Below are 14,646 nucleotides of genomic sequence, written 5' to 3'. Positions count from 1 at the left end.
CTCAATATAGTAATTGGGTAGCTGGAGATGATAGTATGTGTCCGCTAAATTATATGAGCAACCCCTACCTTAAGGGAGTTGTGAAGTATTATTTATGTTGCACGGGTTGATCCTTTAGGATAAAAAACTTAGGACCCCCCTTTCTTTATATGCTTGTAGACCTCGAGGAGTGCCTAACACCTTCTTTTTGAGGTAATTTGAGCCCTTACCCAATCTTTGATGGATTTGACTAGTCAAACAGAGTTATTTGCAAATAGGTTCCCTAACGCACCTTAAAATCATTAGCTGGCGACTCCAGCCTATAAGACACCTGACCAATCCTTTGAATGATTTTGTACGATCTGACATACCTCGGACTCATTTTCCCTTCTTACCAAACTGTATTATACCCTTAATGGGGGAAAACTTCAAGAATACCCAATCATCCTCTTTCAACTCCAACTCCTTGTGACGCACATCCGAATAGGACTTCTGACGACTCTGAGAAGTTTTCAACTGTTCTGTAATGATCTTAATCATCTTCATAGCCTGATGCACGAGGTATGGTCCTATCAACTTTTCTTCTCCAATCTCGAACCATCCAATGGGAGATCTACACCTCCTACCATATAAAGCCTCGAACGATCCCATCTGAATACTAGCATGATAACTATTGTTGTAGGCAGATTCAACGAGTGGCAAGTGATCATCCCAGCAACCCTTGAAGTCAAGAACACAAGCGCGCAACATATCCTCAAGCGTCAGAATAGTTCGCTCTGCCTGTCCGTCAGTCTGCGGGTGAAAGGCTGTACTAAGATTCACCTGAGTACCCAAAACTTGCTGAAATTTCTTCCGAAAATTAGTTGTGAACTATGCCCCTCGATCTGAGATAATAGAAACTTGAGTGCCATGCAACCTGACTACTTCCTTAATATACAACCGAGCATATTGTTATACAGTGTCGGTAGCCTTAACAGGTAAGAAGTGAGCTGATTTTGTGAGTCGATCCACAATCACCCAAATCGAGTCGAACTTGCAAGGAGTGCGAGGTAGTCCTACCACAAAGTCCACATTGATCATCTCCCACTTCCACATTAGAATCTCAATGTTTTGTGCCAACCCACCGCACCTTTGGTGTTCGGCCTTTACTTGTTGACAATTTGGACATCTTGCCACGAAGTCCGCTATATCCCTATTCATATCATTCCACCAGTAGACTTCCTTAAGGTCGTGGTACATTTTGTAGAGCCCGGGTGCACGGAATACCTAGAAGTGTGAGCCTCCGTCATGATTCATCCCCGGAGACCATCTACATTTGGAACACATAGTCGCCCTTGGTACCTTAGTGTACCATCATCTATTCCAAGAGAAAAGGACATGGTCTTATGTTTATGTATTCCCTCCTTCAATTGTACCAACAATGGATCGTTGTGTTGCTTCTCCTTGACCTCCACCACAAGTGATGATTCAGCTCTATTTTGCACAATCACCCCTCCACCAGAGTCCGCAAGATGAACTCCCAAACTAGCCAAACGATGAAACTCCTTGGCCAACGACCTTCGATATGCCTCCAAGTGAGCCAAACTACCCATAAATTTCCGGCTAAGAGCATCTTCTACAACATTAGCCTTCCCCGGATGATATAGAATATCGATGTCGTAATCCTTGAATAACTCAAGCCATCTTCTCTACCTCAGATTCAATTCCTTTTGTTTGAAAATATATTGAAGGCTCTTATGGTCCGTGAATATATCCACGTGGACCCCATACAAATAATGATGCCAAATCTGCAATGCAAATACCACCGCTGCAAGTTCTATGTCATGCATTGGATAGTTCATTTCATGATTCTTGAGTTGCCTAGAAGCATAAGCTATCACGTTGACAAGTTGCATTAATACACACCCAAGTCTGATCCTTGAAGCATCACAATATACCATAAACCCATTTGTTCCCTCTAGTAGGGTCAACACCGGTGCTGTAGTCAATCTCGATTTCAACTCTAGGAAGCTCCTTTCACAAGCATATGACCATTGGAACTTAACTGCCTTGTGCGTCAATTTACTCAACGGGGAGGCAAGAGTAGAGAACCCCTCCATAAGTTTCCAGTAATACCCGGCTAAGCCCAAGAAACTACGAATCTCTATTGGAGTTGTAGGTCTAGGCCAATTATTCACAACTACAATCTTTTAAGGATCAACCTTAATTCCTTCTCTGGAGACGACATGACCCAAGAATGTGACAGATTCAAGCCAAAGTTCACATTGCGAAAACTTCGCATACAACTTGTGATGATATATATAGAGTCTGCAGAACTGCCCTAAGATGATCAGCGTGGTCCTTTAAACTTCGTGAATGTACAATAATATCGTAAATAAACACTACCACGAAGGAGTCAAGAAAAGGCTTGAAGACTCGATTCATAATATCCATAAAAGTTGCCGGGTCATTTGTTAGCCCAGAGGACATTACCAAGAATTCAAAGTGCCTATATCGGGTCCTGAAAGTTGTTTTCGGAATATCCTGCTCCCTGATCTTCAATTGGTGATACCGGGATCTTAAATCAATCTTGGAGAAGTACTTAGCACCCTACAATTGGTCAAACAACTCATCTATCCTTGGCAGTGGGTACTTATTTTTTATTGTGACCTTGTTGAGCTGCCGGTAGTCAATACACATCCTTAGTGACCCTTCTTTCTTTCTTACAATGAGAACAGGTGCGCCTCAAGGCGACACACTTGGCCGGATGAAACCCTTCTCTAACAAATCCTTCAATTGCTCCTTTAGCTCCTTCAATTCTGTCGGTGCCATTCTATAGGGTGGAATAGATATAGGCTACGTGCCCGGCATCACTTCAATCACAAAATCAATCTCCCTGTCTGGTGGAATCCCAGGGAGCTCATAAGGAAAGACCGCCGGAAATTCATTCAGAACTTGCACGGACTCAAGTGTAGGTTCCTCAACATCGGTGTCTGTAACCTGGACAAAATGGTAAATATACCCCTTGTTAATCATCTTTTTGGCCTTAAGGTAAGAAATAAACCTACCTTAGGCACCATATCATCCCCCTTCCATTCAATCACTGACTCATTTGGATATTCAAACCTAACGGTTCTGGTTCACCAATCAAACTTGGCAAAACATGAATAAAGCCGGTCTACCCCCATTAATATATCAAAATCAACCATCCCCAATTCAATGAGATCGTCCATGGTGTCCCGACCATGCACCGTGACAACACAATCCCTATAAACCCGCGCACAATAGACTCACCAATCAGAGTAGATACAGAGAAAGGTTCATGAAGCTGTTCCGGTTCTATCCCAAGTTCCATAGCAACATAAGGACTGACATAGGACAAAGTGTAAACGGGATAAATAAGAGCATACACATCATGATATTGGATAGTCAATATACCTGTGACAACATCTGGAGAAGCCTCTGAACTCTGGCGACCCTCCATAGCATAGAAATGGCTAGGTCCTCCCAAACTCTGTGTACCACCCCTAGCTGCACCATGCCCTGCGGGTGCTAGAGTGTCTCGAGCTGGAGGAGGTGTTGTGGATGTAGTAGCTGCAGAACTCACTGGTTGTGCCGTACCCCTGCACACACCCTGGCGGAATGAGCGGCAATCTTTCTGAATGTGACCCCTCAATCCGCACCCGTTGTATATGGGTAGGTCCATGTAGCAGACTCCCAAGTGCATCCTTCCACCTCCGCTGCCACTTGAATCTGCCACCAGGCTGACCCTGCTGATAGGATCTCCTATTACTCTGACAGGGCCTAAAATGACTCCACTGCTATTGAATAGGCCGTGGTGGCAGTGCACTGACTGAAGATTGAGCAAAAGACTGGGATGGACGTGATGACCCTCCCTTGAATGCTGACCTATCGCCACAACCACAGAAAGAACCACCAAAGTTGCCCGCGGACCGAGCCTTGCTGCTACCCTCTCTATTCTTCAACTTACGATCCTTTATAGCTTGAGCAAATGACACTATCTTCCCATAGTTCATATCAGAATTTAAGGCAACTGTAGTCGCCTCATAGATAACCAAGAGGCTAAGGCCCTGTATAAATCCGGCGCACTCTAGTCTCCATAGTGGACAACATGTATATAGCATGCTTGGATAGGTCGCGAACCTCATATGATACTCCACACACTCAGGCTACCTTGCCTTAAGCTATTAAACTCAGTGGCATGGGCTGCCTTAGTCTCGGCAGGCAAGAAGTGATCAATAAAGGCATCGGCGAACTCACTCCACCTTGCCGGAGGGATCTCCTCCTCACGGGACTCCGCGCATAGTTCAAACCAAGAATATGCCACCTCCTTCAAGCGGTAGGAAGCCAACTCCACTGCTTCCGTCTCAGTAGCACACATAACCCGAAGAGTCTTGTGCATCTCATCAATAAAGTCCTGGGGGTCCTCCTCGAGATTAGTACCCGTGAACACTGGAGGATCTAATAGAAGAAATTTGTTCACCCTAGAACTAGCAGATTCCTCTGGCTGACAAGAAGAAGTAGGTACATTTGATCACTGGGCCTAAGAAGCCACTATATGAGCCAACATCTGTATGGCTCCCCTAAGATCCCCAACAAAAACATTGGGACTAGAAGCTGGGGCTAGAGGTGGAACTCGGAATATCAGTTGGAGGGATTGTTTCACCCTCAGTAGGTGCAGGAACTGGTGCAGCCTGATCATGAGTAGTAGAATGAGGCAGTGTAGTAGTCGGGGGAATATTCTCACCCCTCGGGTGCTCACCCGCATCATTAAGTAAAGAATCAACTGCCACTCCTAGGTGGCATTGGCTCCTTGGCAAGTTCTTTCTTTGTTCCTAGACGCCATGTACTGAAAATTAGAACAATGCACAAGCTAGAGGAGGGACAATCTTACAATCAGCTTTATCGCACGATCTAGAACATCAAAGAAGGGCATCATTCTGAAATGTCTACGTAGCCTCCTAATTATAGCTGTGGTCGACAACACACCGATCAGAAGGACTCTACTAGACACGGCTCCGAGACATCCTAGGTTACTTTAAAACCTTAGGCTCTGATACCAAGTTTGTCATGCCCCAACCTCGGGGAGTGTGACCGGCGCTCAACCGAGATAACCCGGCCGAGCAAGCCTATACAATACCTTCTACCCAAGCTCGCTCATTAATAAAGGGAAGATCTATTTCATTAAGTAGACAACGAGGATGATCATATGAACAACACCAATTCATTATCATTAGTTACGTCACTTATAAGTTTCAAAATACATACACCCTCATAGTTGAAGTGGAATATGTGGTACAAATATAAAATTACTGGTTTGACTTTCCCAACACCAACATACAACCCACGGTATATCTACGGAGCCCCTAATAGATATAAAAGAGTACAATGATAGTGCCGGCAACAAGGCTTCGGCTTTATCTCAAAACATAATACACAAGTAATGAGAGATACACGACCGCGAAATGAAGTGGGGCTCACCAAGTCAGCTGGAAGAGGGTGTACCACTATCAATGATCAAAGCCGCATGTTGTGGAACCAGTTGCATCCATTAAAGATGCAGCGCCCCCAGCAAAAGGGATATTAGTACATATGGAATAGTACTAGTATGAATGACTAGACACCCTCTCAATCTAACGAGTGATAACACAAGGAAGAACAATCATAAAATCAATGGGAGTCTCAATCAATACCAAAACATCAAGTTAGGAACAAGACAAGTTTTCAAGTAAATTTCCATATTTTAGGTTGGGAGATCTTAGCACCGATAGACCACCGTGATTTTAGCACGAAATCCGATCATGGCCCGATCGACTAGGCTGCCTCACCCAAAGATGTCAACCACAATCACAATAATTATGTCAATCTCAATCGTTTACTCAATCATGATCTCAAGCACAATCACCACCATGTGTGCGGCATAGCGTCCGATCCTGACCCGATCGACTAGGCCATCTCACCACAATGACGTGTGGATTGACATCACCCTTTTCTAGCAGTCATCTCATCCCATAAAAGGGGAATATTCTCATCGCATCAATCTCATCCCTAATAAGGGAATAGTCACTATTCACTCTTACACTGGCACGTGTAATTTTGGGGTTAGGTCATTTCAACCTACCCTCCCTCGGTGACTAGCGGTACTCCTAAAGTGTTTATTTAATTAAGGGATATACAACTCATTTCAATACCTTTTACACGTATCTTGATTTCATTGGCACTAGTGACCCCAAATGTAATATTTTTCTTAGCATATTGGCCGTACTTCACAGTTCATGTTCACCTCTTTCACTTTCAAATATTATCACAGATCATCAACAACAAAGCATTTCTCTTCAAGACATTAAGTACACATGTGAGCAAATAAGAGTCTTAAGCACATTGAGATTTCTTACACAATATGGCATAATAGCTTTAATTTAAAACACGACTTCAAGTTATAACATTTAGATACGCAACACATACTTTGAACACATCTCAAATAGTAATTATAACATAAAAAGAACATTTGAAATACATGTTGAACATATATCTTTCGACACAAGGCTTATTCGGAATAATCAATTTATAGTGAACAACTCGGGACTTACAAGGACATTGTCGGGTTCAATTCTAAGAGAGGAGCTTAGCCAACATACCTCGCCTTGAATTTTTCTAAATTACTACAATGTTCCAGAAATCTTATCCACTTCGATTTATTTAGAAATATAGTAAAATTGAACACAAATTAGGAAGGAGTTCATTGTTCTAGCTCATTTGAGCATTTTATCAAACACTAGGTGTGCATTAAGGTTTCAAGGTCCTCCTATGGTGGATTCCTTAATCCTACAACCCAATATCTACCCTTTTTAGCTCAATAACCTTCCTACCACTTTGTTGGTATATGCATGCATAGATAACACCGCCACCCCTAAGAATCACACTCCACATTATCCATCTTCTACCCCAAACTCGAAATTGAAGATTAGGTCATGGAACTTTACCTCTTGGATGAAGACCTTGTAACTTTTTCTTGTGAATTCTTAAAGACTTGAGCAAAGATTGGTATACAATTAGTTTAGAAACCTCCTCTCACTCTAGAGCACTTCCCCACTCTCAAAATATCAGATTTTTACCTTACAAATGGTCTTAAACGACTATATATCAAAATAGGGTCGAGCTACAAAATTACAAAACAAGAAGCCCCGATGCAGATCTGCGGTCGCATATGCGACTGCATAACACTTTTGCGCTCCGCAAAATACACCGCATAATGGTCCTCCGGAACTGGGCACTTCTGTGCAGGTATGTGACAAGTCTGCGGTCACATAATGAACCGCAGAACCTCCTTCCAAAATTTCTCATGTTGGATCTGCAACAAATGTGCAGCCCGTGAAACGATTATGCAGCCGTATAATCGACCGCAAAATAACTTCCAATGTTTGGCCATTTCTCTGCTTCACTCTGCGGCAGATCTGGGGTCCGCATATCAGTTCTGCGATCGCAGAAATGAACGCAAAAATGCCCTGCTCTACCAAAAAAATTCTTCTACTTTCCAATGCGTTGTTCAACTCAAAATAGTTCGTACCGCGGCGAGCTGGGGATGGCAAGGTTCTTTATCAACGATGCGGCATTACCGCAGTTGTATGTACTTGCATATCTGCTGTTAGCATGCTTTGATGGCATAGAATCAATAGTTGACACGCACAAAATAGAAAGAAGGGCTCTTTGAACGACTTCGACTCTCTACAATCATCAACACATAAGTCTACCTTGGCACCACGAATCCCTGGATTTTAGGTGAAATTTTTTTACGGGGCCTTACGATGTAGTATATCAAGAATATTGGCTATTCCATTTAACATAATCAAATAAATTATACCATGATTTAACACTGGTCATGGTATACTAATGTGTAGCATACCAAGAATATTAGGTATACTATTTAAAATACTAGTCATATATGAGCAATCGTGATCATGTTATTAATATACAAAGTATATTTTAAATACCATTTAATATACTAGCAATCATAGCATACCAGGTATTATCATACTTTTGGTATACTTTACATTGGTATACCATTTAACATCTTTCACTTACAATATTTCACTCACACCTTCTTTCGTGAAAGCACATTCACCTATATTGCCATAGATTTTCCCGTGCCTTTCTAGTGAATTCTCAATAATACCTTTTATAATTTTTTAAAATGCTTCTCATTATCTATTTCTTTACCCTCTACACCAACGCATATTTTCCACAAGTTGTTAATTGTGAGCGGGATTTAAATAAATAGATGGGAGAGACATTTTAAATAAACTAGTCTTACGATACGTGCGTTGCACGTGTATATAATGCCAGTAAACTAAAATTTATAAAATAAAATAAAATATAGCATTAAATAAGTGTCATGTAAGTGATAAAAATATACGTGATTACATAGATGTAGTAATTGGATATTTTCAGGACTTGCAAAGATAAAAATTCATTGAAAACTTAAGAGTTTTTCTAGTTTTATTTTTTTAAAGTTATTCACAAGTTCATTTTAGAAGACTTAAACAGAATTAACAATTGATAAAAATAATAATTTTTTCAGGAGTAAAATTGTAAAATCGTTGTTATTGTTATTAACTTTCACCAATAACTTTTTTTCTCTTTCTCTCGTTATATTATTAGTTGTTTCTTCTAATTATTGAGTATATTTTAAAATTTATACAAAAAATGATAAATAATAATATATTATTTGAATAAAAAGTAATACAAATATAATATAGAAATATATATTGTATTTATATATATAGTTCACATTCAAGATTAAATGAATTATAGTTATATTCTATGATAACTTTAAACAATCCCTGAAAATATGATTTGAAAAGATCTTTAAAGCCTAAAACTAATGATAACACAAATTACGTTTCTATTGCTTATCGTTTCTATGTAACTCAATTAGTAGAAAAATCTCTAAACAATTACGTCATATTTTGTTATCGCTATATATTTATGTATTAGGACTTAAATATTAAGACTTCTCACCTAGTACCTAGTTTAAAAAGGAAAGATTTAATAATCAAATTTGAGTTAATTTCAAATTCCTAATGTTTAGAATCTTAATTTTTGAAAAATGAATATTTCAAAAAAGGAAAAACTTAATACACAAAATATAGTTGGTTTAAAACTTCTAAATATTAGAAAAAAAAAAAAAACATAAATGACAATTTTATCTAATGTGAAAACATAGTTTTTCCAGCTTTCCAGCTTATTCGACAGAATAGTTTTTCTATACAAGCTATATTTTGTCCAATATAGTGGACCCTTATTTTTTTTTTTCCTTTTCTTATCTTTTTCTCTTTTTATTCTGTTGGTGAATCCATAGCTCCTCTTACCTATTTTCATCAATGTAACTGTGTAACCAAAGCATCCTGCAAGAAATTCAATAGCGATGTCACAATGATCAATACCTCAATTGCAAGAATTTTATTCTTCTATTCGAGCAAGGCACAATCAAGGGTGTGGGTGAAAGGATTAAGAATTCTAAAGTTGTTGAAGATCTCGAAACTCGAAAGTGCGACCTCTCTGTATGGCAATTACATAACCCAATACCTTAGGCGTGTGGAAGGAGAAAATCTATTTTTCTCAGAAAGGAGAAATGTGTTTTACTGCAGATCTGATAAGAATGTTTTAGTTATAAAGATTTTGGGGGTATAGGAGATGGAAGCACCGTTAGTAATTAGGGAAAACAGGGCATGGTCTCCGAGGAAGCATTTACATCTTTCTCCTAAAGAAAAAGTGGGCAATGCTCGTAATTTGCATATTGGGGGGCACCTCGGTTAATAAGGTGCACCATAGGAGTATTTTTGTCCTTTTCCCTCGAAAATATGGTGTAATTGATTATGGTTGTTTTAGTTATATAATTTGGATACATTGTAATGTAATGGTGGGATGATTATAATTGGAAAAGTTTTAGATGGTTTGAAATGCAGTGTCATTTTTGTGTCATATTGATGGTTTGGAATGCAACGTTCTTTTTCAAAACCACCATTTGTACTTCAATTGTAATCCTCGTATGGATTTGACTAGCGGATGATATAATTGCAATGGAGATTAAAACGCATAGCACACCTAGAAGGCTAGAACCATGGAATGAAAAGCAAACATAAAACATCTCTAAGTCATTTCCCTTTTCTCCCCTTCTCATTCAACAACCTAATGGGTTAGCTGGCTATTATCGGCGTTTTGCGGAGAGGTTTTCATCTATAGCAGTCCCATTGACTAGATTGATGCAGAAGGGTACCCCTTTCAGGTGGTCTGATGAGTGTGGGGAGAGCTTTTCAGAAGCTCAAGATTGCATTCGCTACAACTTCAGTTCTGATTTTGCCTTCGAGATCGGGTTCTTATGCAGTCTCATGTGATACTTCACGGATTGGCATTGGATATGTGTTGATGCAGGATGGTAGAGTTATTGTTTATGCTTCGTGTTAGTTAAAGCCCCATGAGAAGAACTACTCTGTACATGATTTAGAGTTGGCAGCCATTGTTCACGCGCTGAAGATTTGGAGGCATTATCTTTATGGCATATCTTGTGAGGTGTTCACATATCACAGGAGTCTCCAGCACTTGTTCAAGCAAAAGGATCTGAACTTGAGGCAGCGGAGGTGGTTAGAGCTACTAAAGGACTTGATATCATCATTCTTTATCATCCGGGGAACGACAATGTAGTTGTAACGACCCGGCCGGTCGTTTTGAGCCCTAACGCGCCGTTCAGCAGTTCGAGGCCATGAGCAGCTTCAGTTCAGGTATTACGACTTGTACACGTGGTCAAAATTGGATTTCAGAAAGTTCGGGGTTGATTCGGAAGAAGGATTTTCATTTCGGAAGCTTTAAATTGGAAGAAAGGATTGGATTTTTGAGTAAACGACCTCGGAATCGGGATCTGAGGGTTCCAGCAGGTTCGTATGATGATTTCGGAGTTGGCCGTATGCCCGGATCGGGCTTTGGGTGACCCGGGAGCGTTTTGGTGCCTATTGTGGAAGTTAGCATTTTGGAAAAAATTTCATAAGTTTGGGGTTGAAGTGCATTTCAGTGTAATCGATATCCGTTTGGGATCCCAAGTCTGGGAGTAGCTCCGTATGGTGATTCTGGAGTTGGGAGCGCGATCGGAAGTGAATTCGGATATCCATGGAGCATATTGGAGTCATTTGGCTAAGGATAGAAATTTGAAGGTTTTTGAGAGGTTTTACCGGAGGTGGACTTTTTGATATCGGGGTCAGAGTCCGATTCTGAAAGTTGGAGTAGGTCTGTAATGTCGAATATGACTTGTGCGCAAAATTTAAAGTCAATCGGACGTGATTTGATAGGTTTAAACATCGGAAGTAGAAGTTTGAAATTCTAAAGTTCATAAAGCTTGGATTGGAGGCCGATTCGTGGTTTTAGCGTTGTTTGATATGATTTGAGGCCTCGAGCAAGTCCGTAATGTGTTTATGGACTGGTTGGTATGCTTGGTTGGGGTCCTGGGGGCCTCGGGTGGTTAACGGATCGAAAATGGTATTTTTGGAAGGCTGAAGTTGCTGGTTGCTGGTGTAACCGCACCTGCGAGAATAGGGTCGCAGGTGCGGGGCCGCAGGTGCGGAGCCGCAGAAGCGGCCCAATAGTCGCAGATGCGGTTTTGGCAAAAGAGAGCTGGGACCGCAGATACGGTCGTTTGGCCGCAGAAGCGGGACTGCATCTGCGGGAATAGAAGCGCAGAAGCGGAAAAGGGGAACCTGGAGGAAACCGCAGAAGTGGTGGATTGACTCGCACCTGCGGAACCGCAGAAGCGGTCAAGGGACCGCAGGTGCGGAAAGTGCTGGAGGCAGAGATGTGTTTTAAAAATCGGGATTTTGCCATTTTCTCTCATATTTTCTTGGCTGGGGCGATTTTTGGGAGAGCTTCAAGTGGGATTTTTCATCATCAACGATAAGGTAAGCTAATCCCATCCATCTTGAGTTAAATACATCGATTATGTATGGATTTTAGCATGTAAATTGGTAGAAATTTGGGGTTTTGGTAGAAAGACCTAGAAATTTATATTCTTGGAATTTGACCACGATTTTGGGTACGGAATTAAGAAAAAATTATATATTTGAGTTCGTGAGGCTATGGGTAAACTTATTCTTCGAAAATTTTGGAAATCCGGGCATGTGGGCCCGAGGGCGTTTTTGTCAACTTTTCGATCGGGGTTAGGAATTGTTATAAATTGGATTAATATGAGTAGTATATCGTATATTAATTGATTTGCATAACTATTGGCTAGTTTTGGAGCGTTGTGCATCAATTTGAGTTTTCAGAAGGGCGTGGAAGGCCGGTTATGGATCTTCGGAGCGAGGTGAGTCTCCTTTCTAACCTTGTAAGAGGGAATTGTCCCCATAGGTGAAATAATTGGTTATATGCTCCTATTTGTGGGGGCTACGTACGCACGAGGTGACGAGAGGCCGTGCATAGCTACTAGTATGTGTAAGTCCGGGTAGTCTAGGACCCAAAAAACATGCTATACTTGGAATATCTGTGATCTTATTGACAGTTGAATTTCTTAAATCTTATCGAATTGGTAAATGAATTTCTAGGAGGATTGAACTTCTTTTTTCTTAAATCATTAAAAGAGAATTGGCTTTTATTTGGATAAATGTTCCCCGATAAATTCTTAATTTGCTGATTGAGCATGTATTTCTATGTGTACCTGCATCGCATGTATGATTCGCGAGCAGGGTTATTGTTTAGTTAAATTTGACCGCGTCGCATGTGTGATTCGCGAGCGGGGTAATATATGCATCTATGGTTCGTGCCGCTCGACCCTCGGCAGTGCACAGTTTACATTTCTGTTAGATCGGGCCGTACGACCTCGGCATGAATTGGTGCATGCTTGTATTGCTTGCCTTGAAGATTTATTGATATTGCTGTCTGCTCTCCCTGACTTGAGATAAATTGTTAATTAATGAATTAATGAATCCGGAGACTTTAAATAAAAAGGAATTTTCACCTGTTTAGCGACTCATTTGAATTATACTGTTGTTCTTGATAAATCTGTGGGTCATCGCATTAATAATATCATTACTGGACCTTTAGTAAGTGTCATAGTTGCCATCTCGTCTCTACTTTTCGAGATTAGGCGGGATACCTTACTGAGTACAACGTTGTTTTTGTACTAACATACTACACTTCTGTGCATTTTTATTGCACAGGCACAATGCGCCACTTAATGGCTTTAGGCAGGCGTAGCAGCATGGTTAGACACGGAGGCTAGGTGAGCTGTATTCCTCGAGGCGACCCGCAGCTAGTATAGTCTCTCTCAGGATTCTGATTTATTTTTGGTCAAATTGTATTTCTGACAGCGTTGTACTTTATTCAATTTTTCTAGAATTGCTCATGCACTTGTTGACACGGGTTCCTGGGATGGTATGAGTATTTTTGTATTAATTGCTGTATTATTTAATTTGAACTTGAGCAAATTTATCTTTCCCTCTTAAAATTTTTGGGGTAGAAAAAAAATTTGAAAAAGAAAATAGTCATATATGTTTTCAAGAGTATTAAAAAGAGAATTTATATTAAGTATTTTGAGTTGGCTTTGCCTACAGTGGTGTCCGGCGCCAATCACGACCTTTAGTGCGAATTTGGGTCCGGTGAAACATGGTATCAGAGCACTAGGTTCCTAGGGTCCTCAGAGTCATGAGCCAAGTCCTAGTGAGTCTCGCGGATTGGTACGGAGACTCCTGTAGCTTATCTTCGGGAGGCTGCGCGGACTGTTAGGAGTACCCTTCCCTTTTTGATTCCTCATCGTGTGATATTGATTCCATGGAGGCTTGTGCCTGTTTCCTTCCTACTCAATCTCGCGATGCGATACCCCTGTTATAAATAGAGAACTTGAAGAATTGTAATGGTACACCGATGTGGTGAAGGGAATGATTCTCCCTGCATCGTTGTCCCGGGCTCATTATCGCGCCGTTATGAAAGGATATTCTGTCGTTTCGGCTAATAGCGGTGCTTCTAAGACGCTCTGAGGCTAGGTACAGGTTGGCCATGATGCTATGTATACTATTTGTTCGCTTTGATATATGGTAAGGATCGTTGCTCGTTCGGGGCAGTGAATTGACTTTGAAAATGAGGGTTTACTCCAGTGCATGATCTGAAATTCCGGTATTTTATTCCCTGGTAGGGGAAAGGAAATTCGGATTTAGAATGGTCAGATGTGAGCTGGTGGGAGTAGCGGACTTGGTATTTGCGAGCGTGTGGAGTTTTCTTCTATGATGAGGTGTCATTGTCCTTAATTGAACATACTAAGTTTGCTCCAGATGTTTATGATCTCTACCAATTCGCGCTTTTGGGGTAAGAGATAATGTGAAGTAGTATTGATAGATGCGACTGTTAAATATCGCGGGAATGTGGTAGTGCAGATTTGATCAGTGTTCCTAATGTCGACGGTTAGAGGAAGATGATCTTTCGGAAAGGTTTATAGTTGCAAACATTGTGAGGTTTCAAGTGCTTAACGAAGATAGATTTTATTTAAGGCAAACAACTGAGAAGCAAAGGATGAGGAAAGGACATGTGGGGAGCGTTCAGGGCGGTAGTTTAAAAATTTCTAGAAGGCCCCAGGCATAAGAAGCAAATGTGCGAGTTAAGTCGGACTAAAGAGATGAGTTTTCGCCAAAAGTG

This window comes from Nicotiana attenuata, unplaced genomic scaffold (genome assembly GCF_001879085.1).
Source record: "Nicotiana attenuata strain UT unplaced genomic scaffold, NIATTr2, whole genome shotgun sequence".
NCBI classification, from domain to species: domain Eukaryota; kingdom Viridiplantae; phylum Streptophyta; class Magnoliopsida; order Solanales; family Solanaceae; genus Nicotiana; species Nicotiana attenuata.
The sequence above is the reverse complement of the archived record's forward strand: the minus strand, read 5'-3'. Positions refer to the sequence as shown.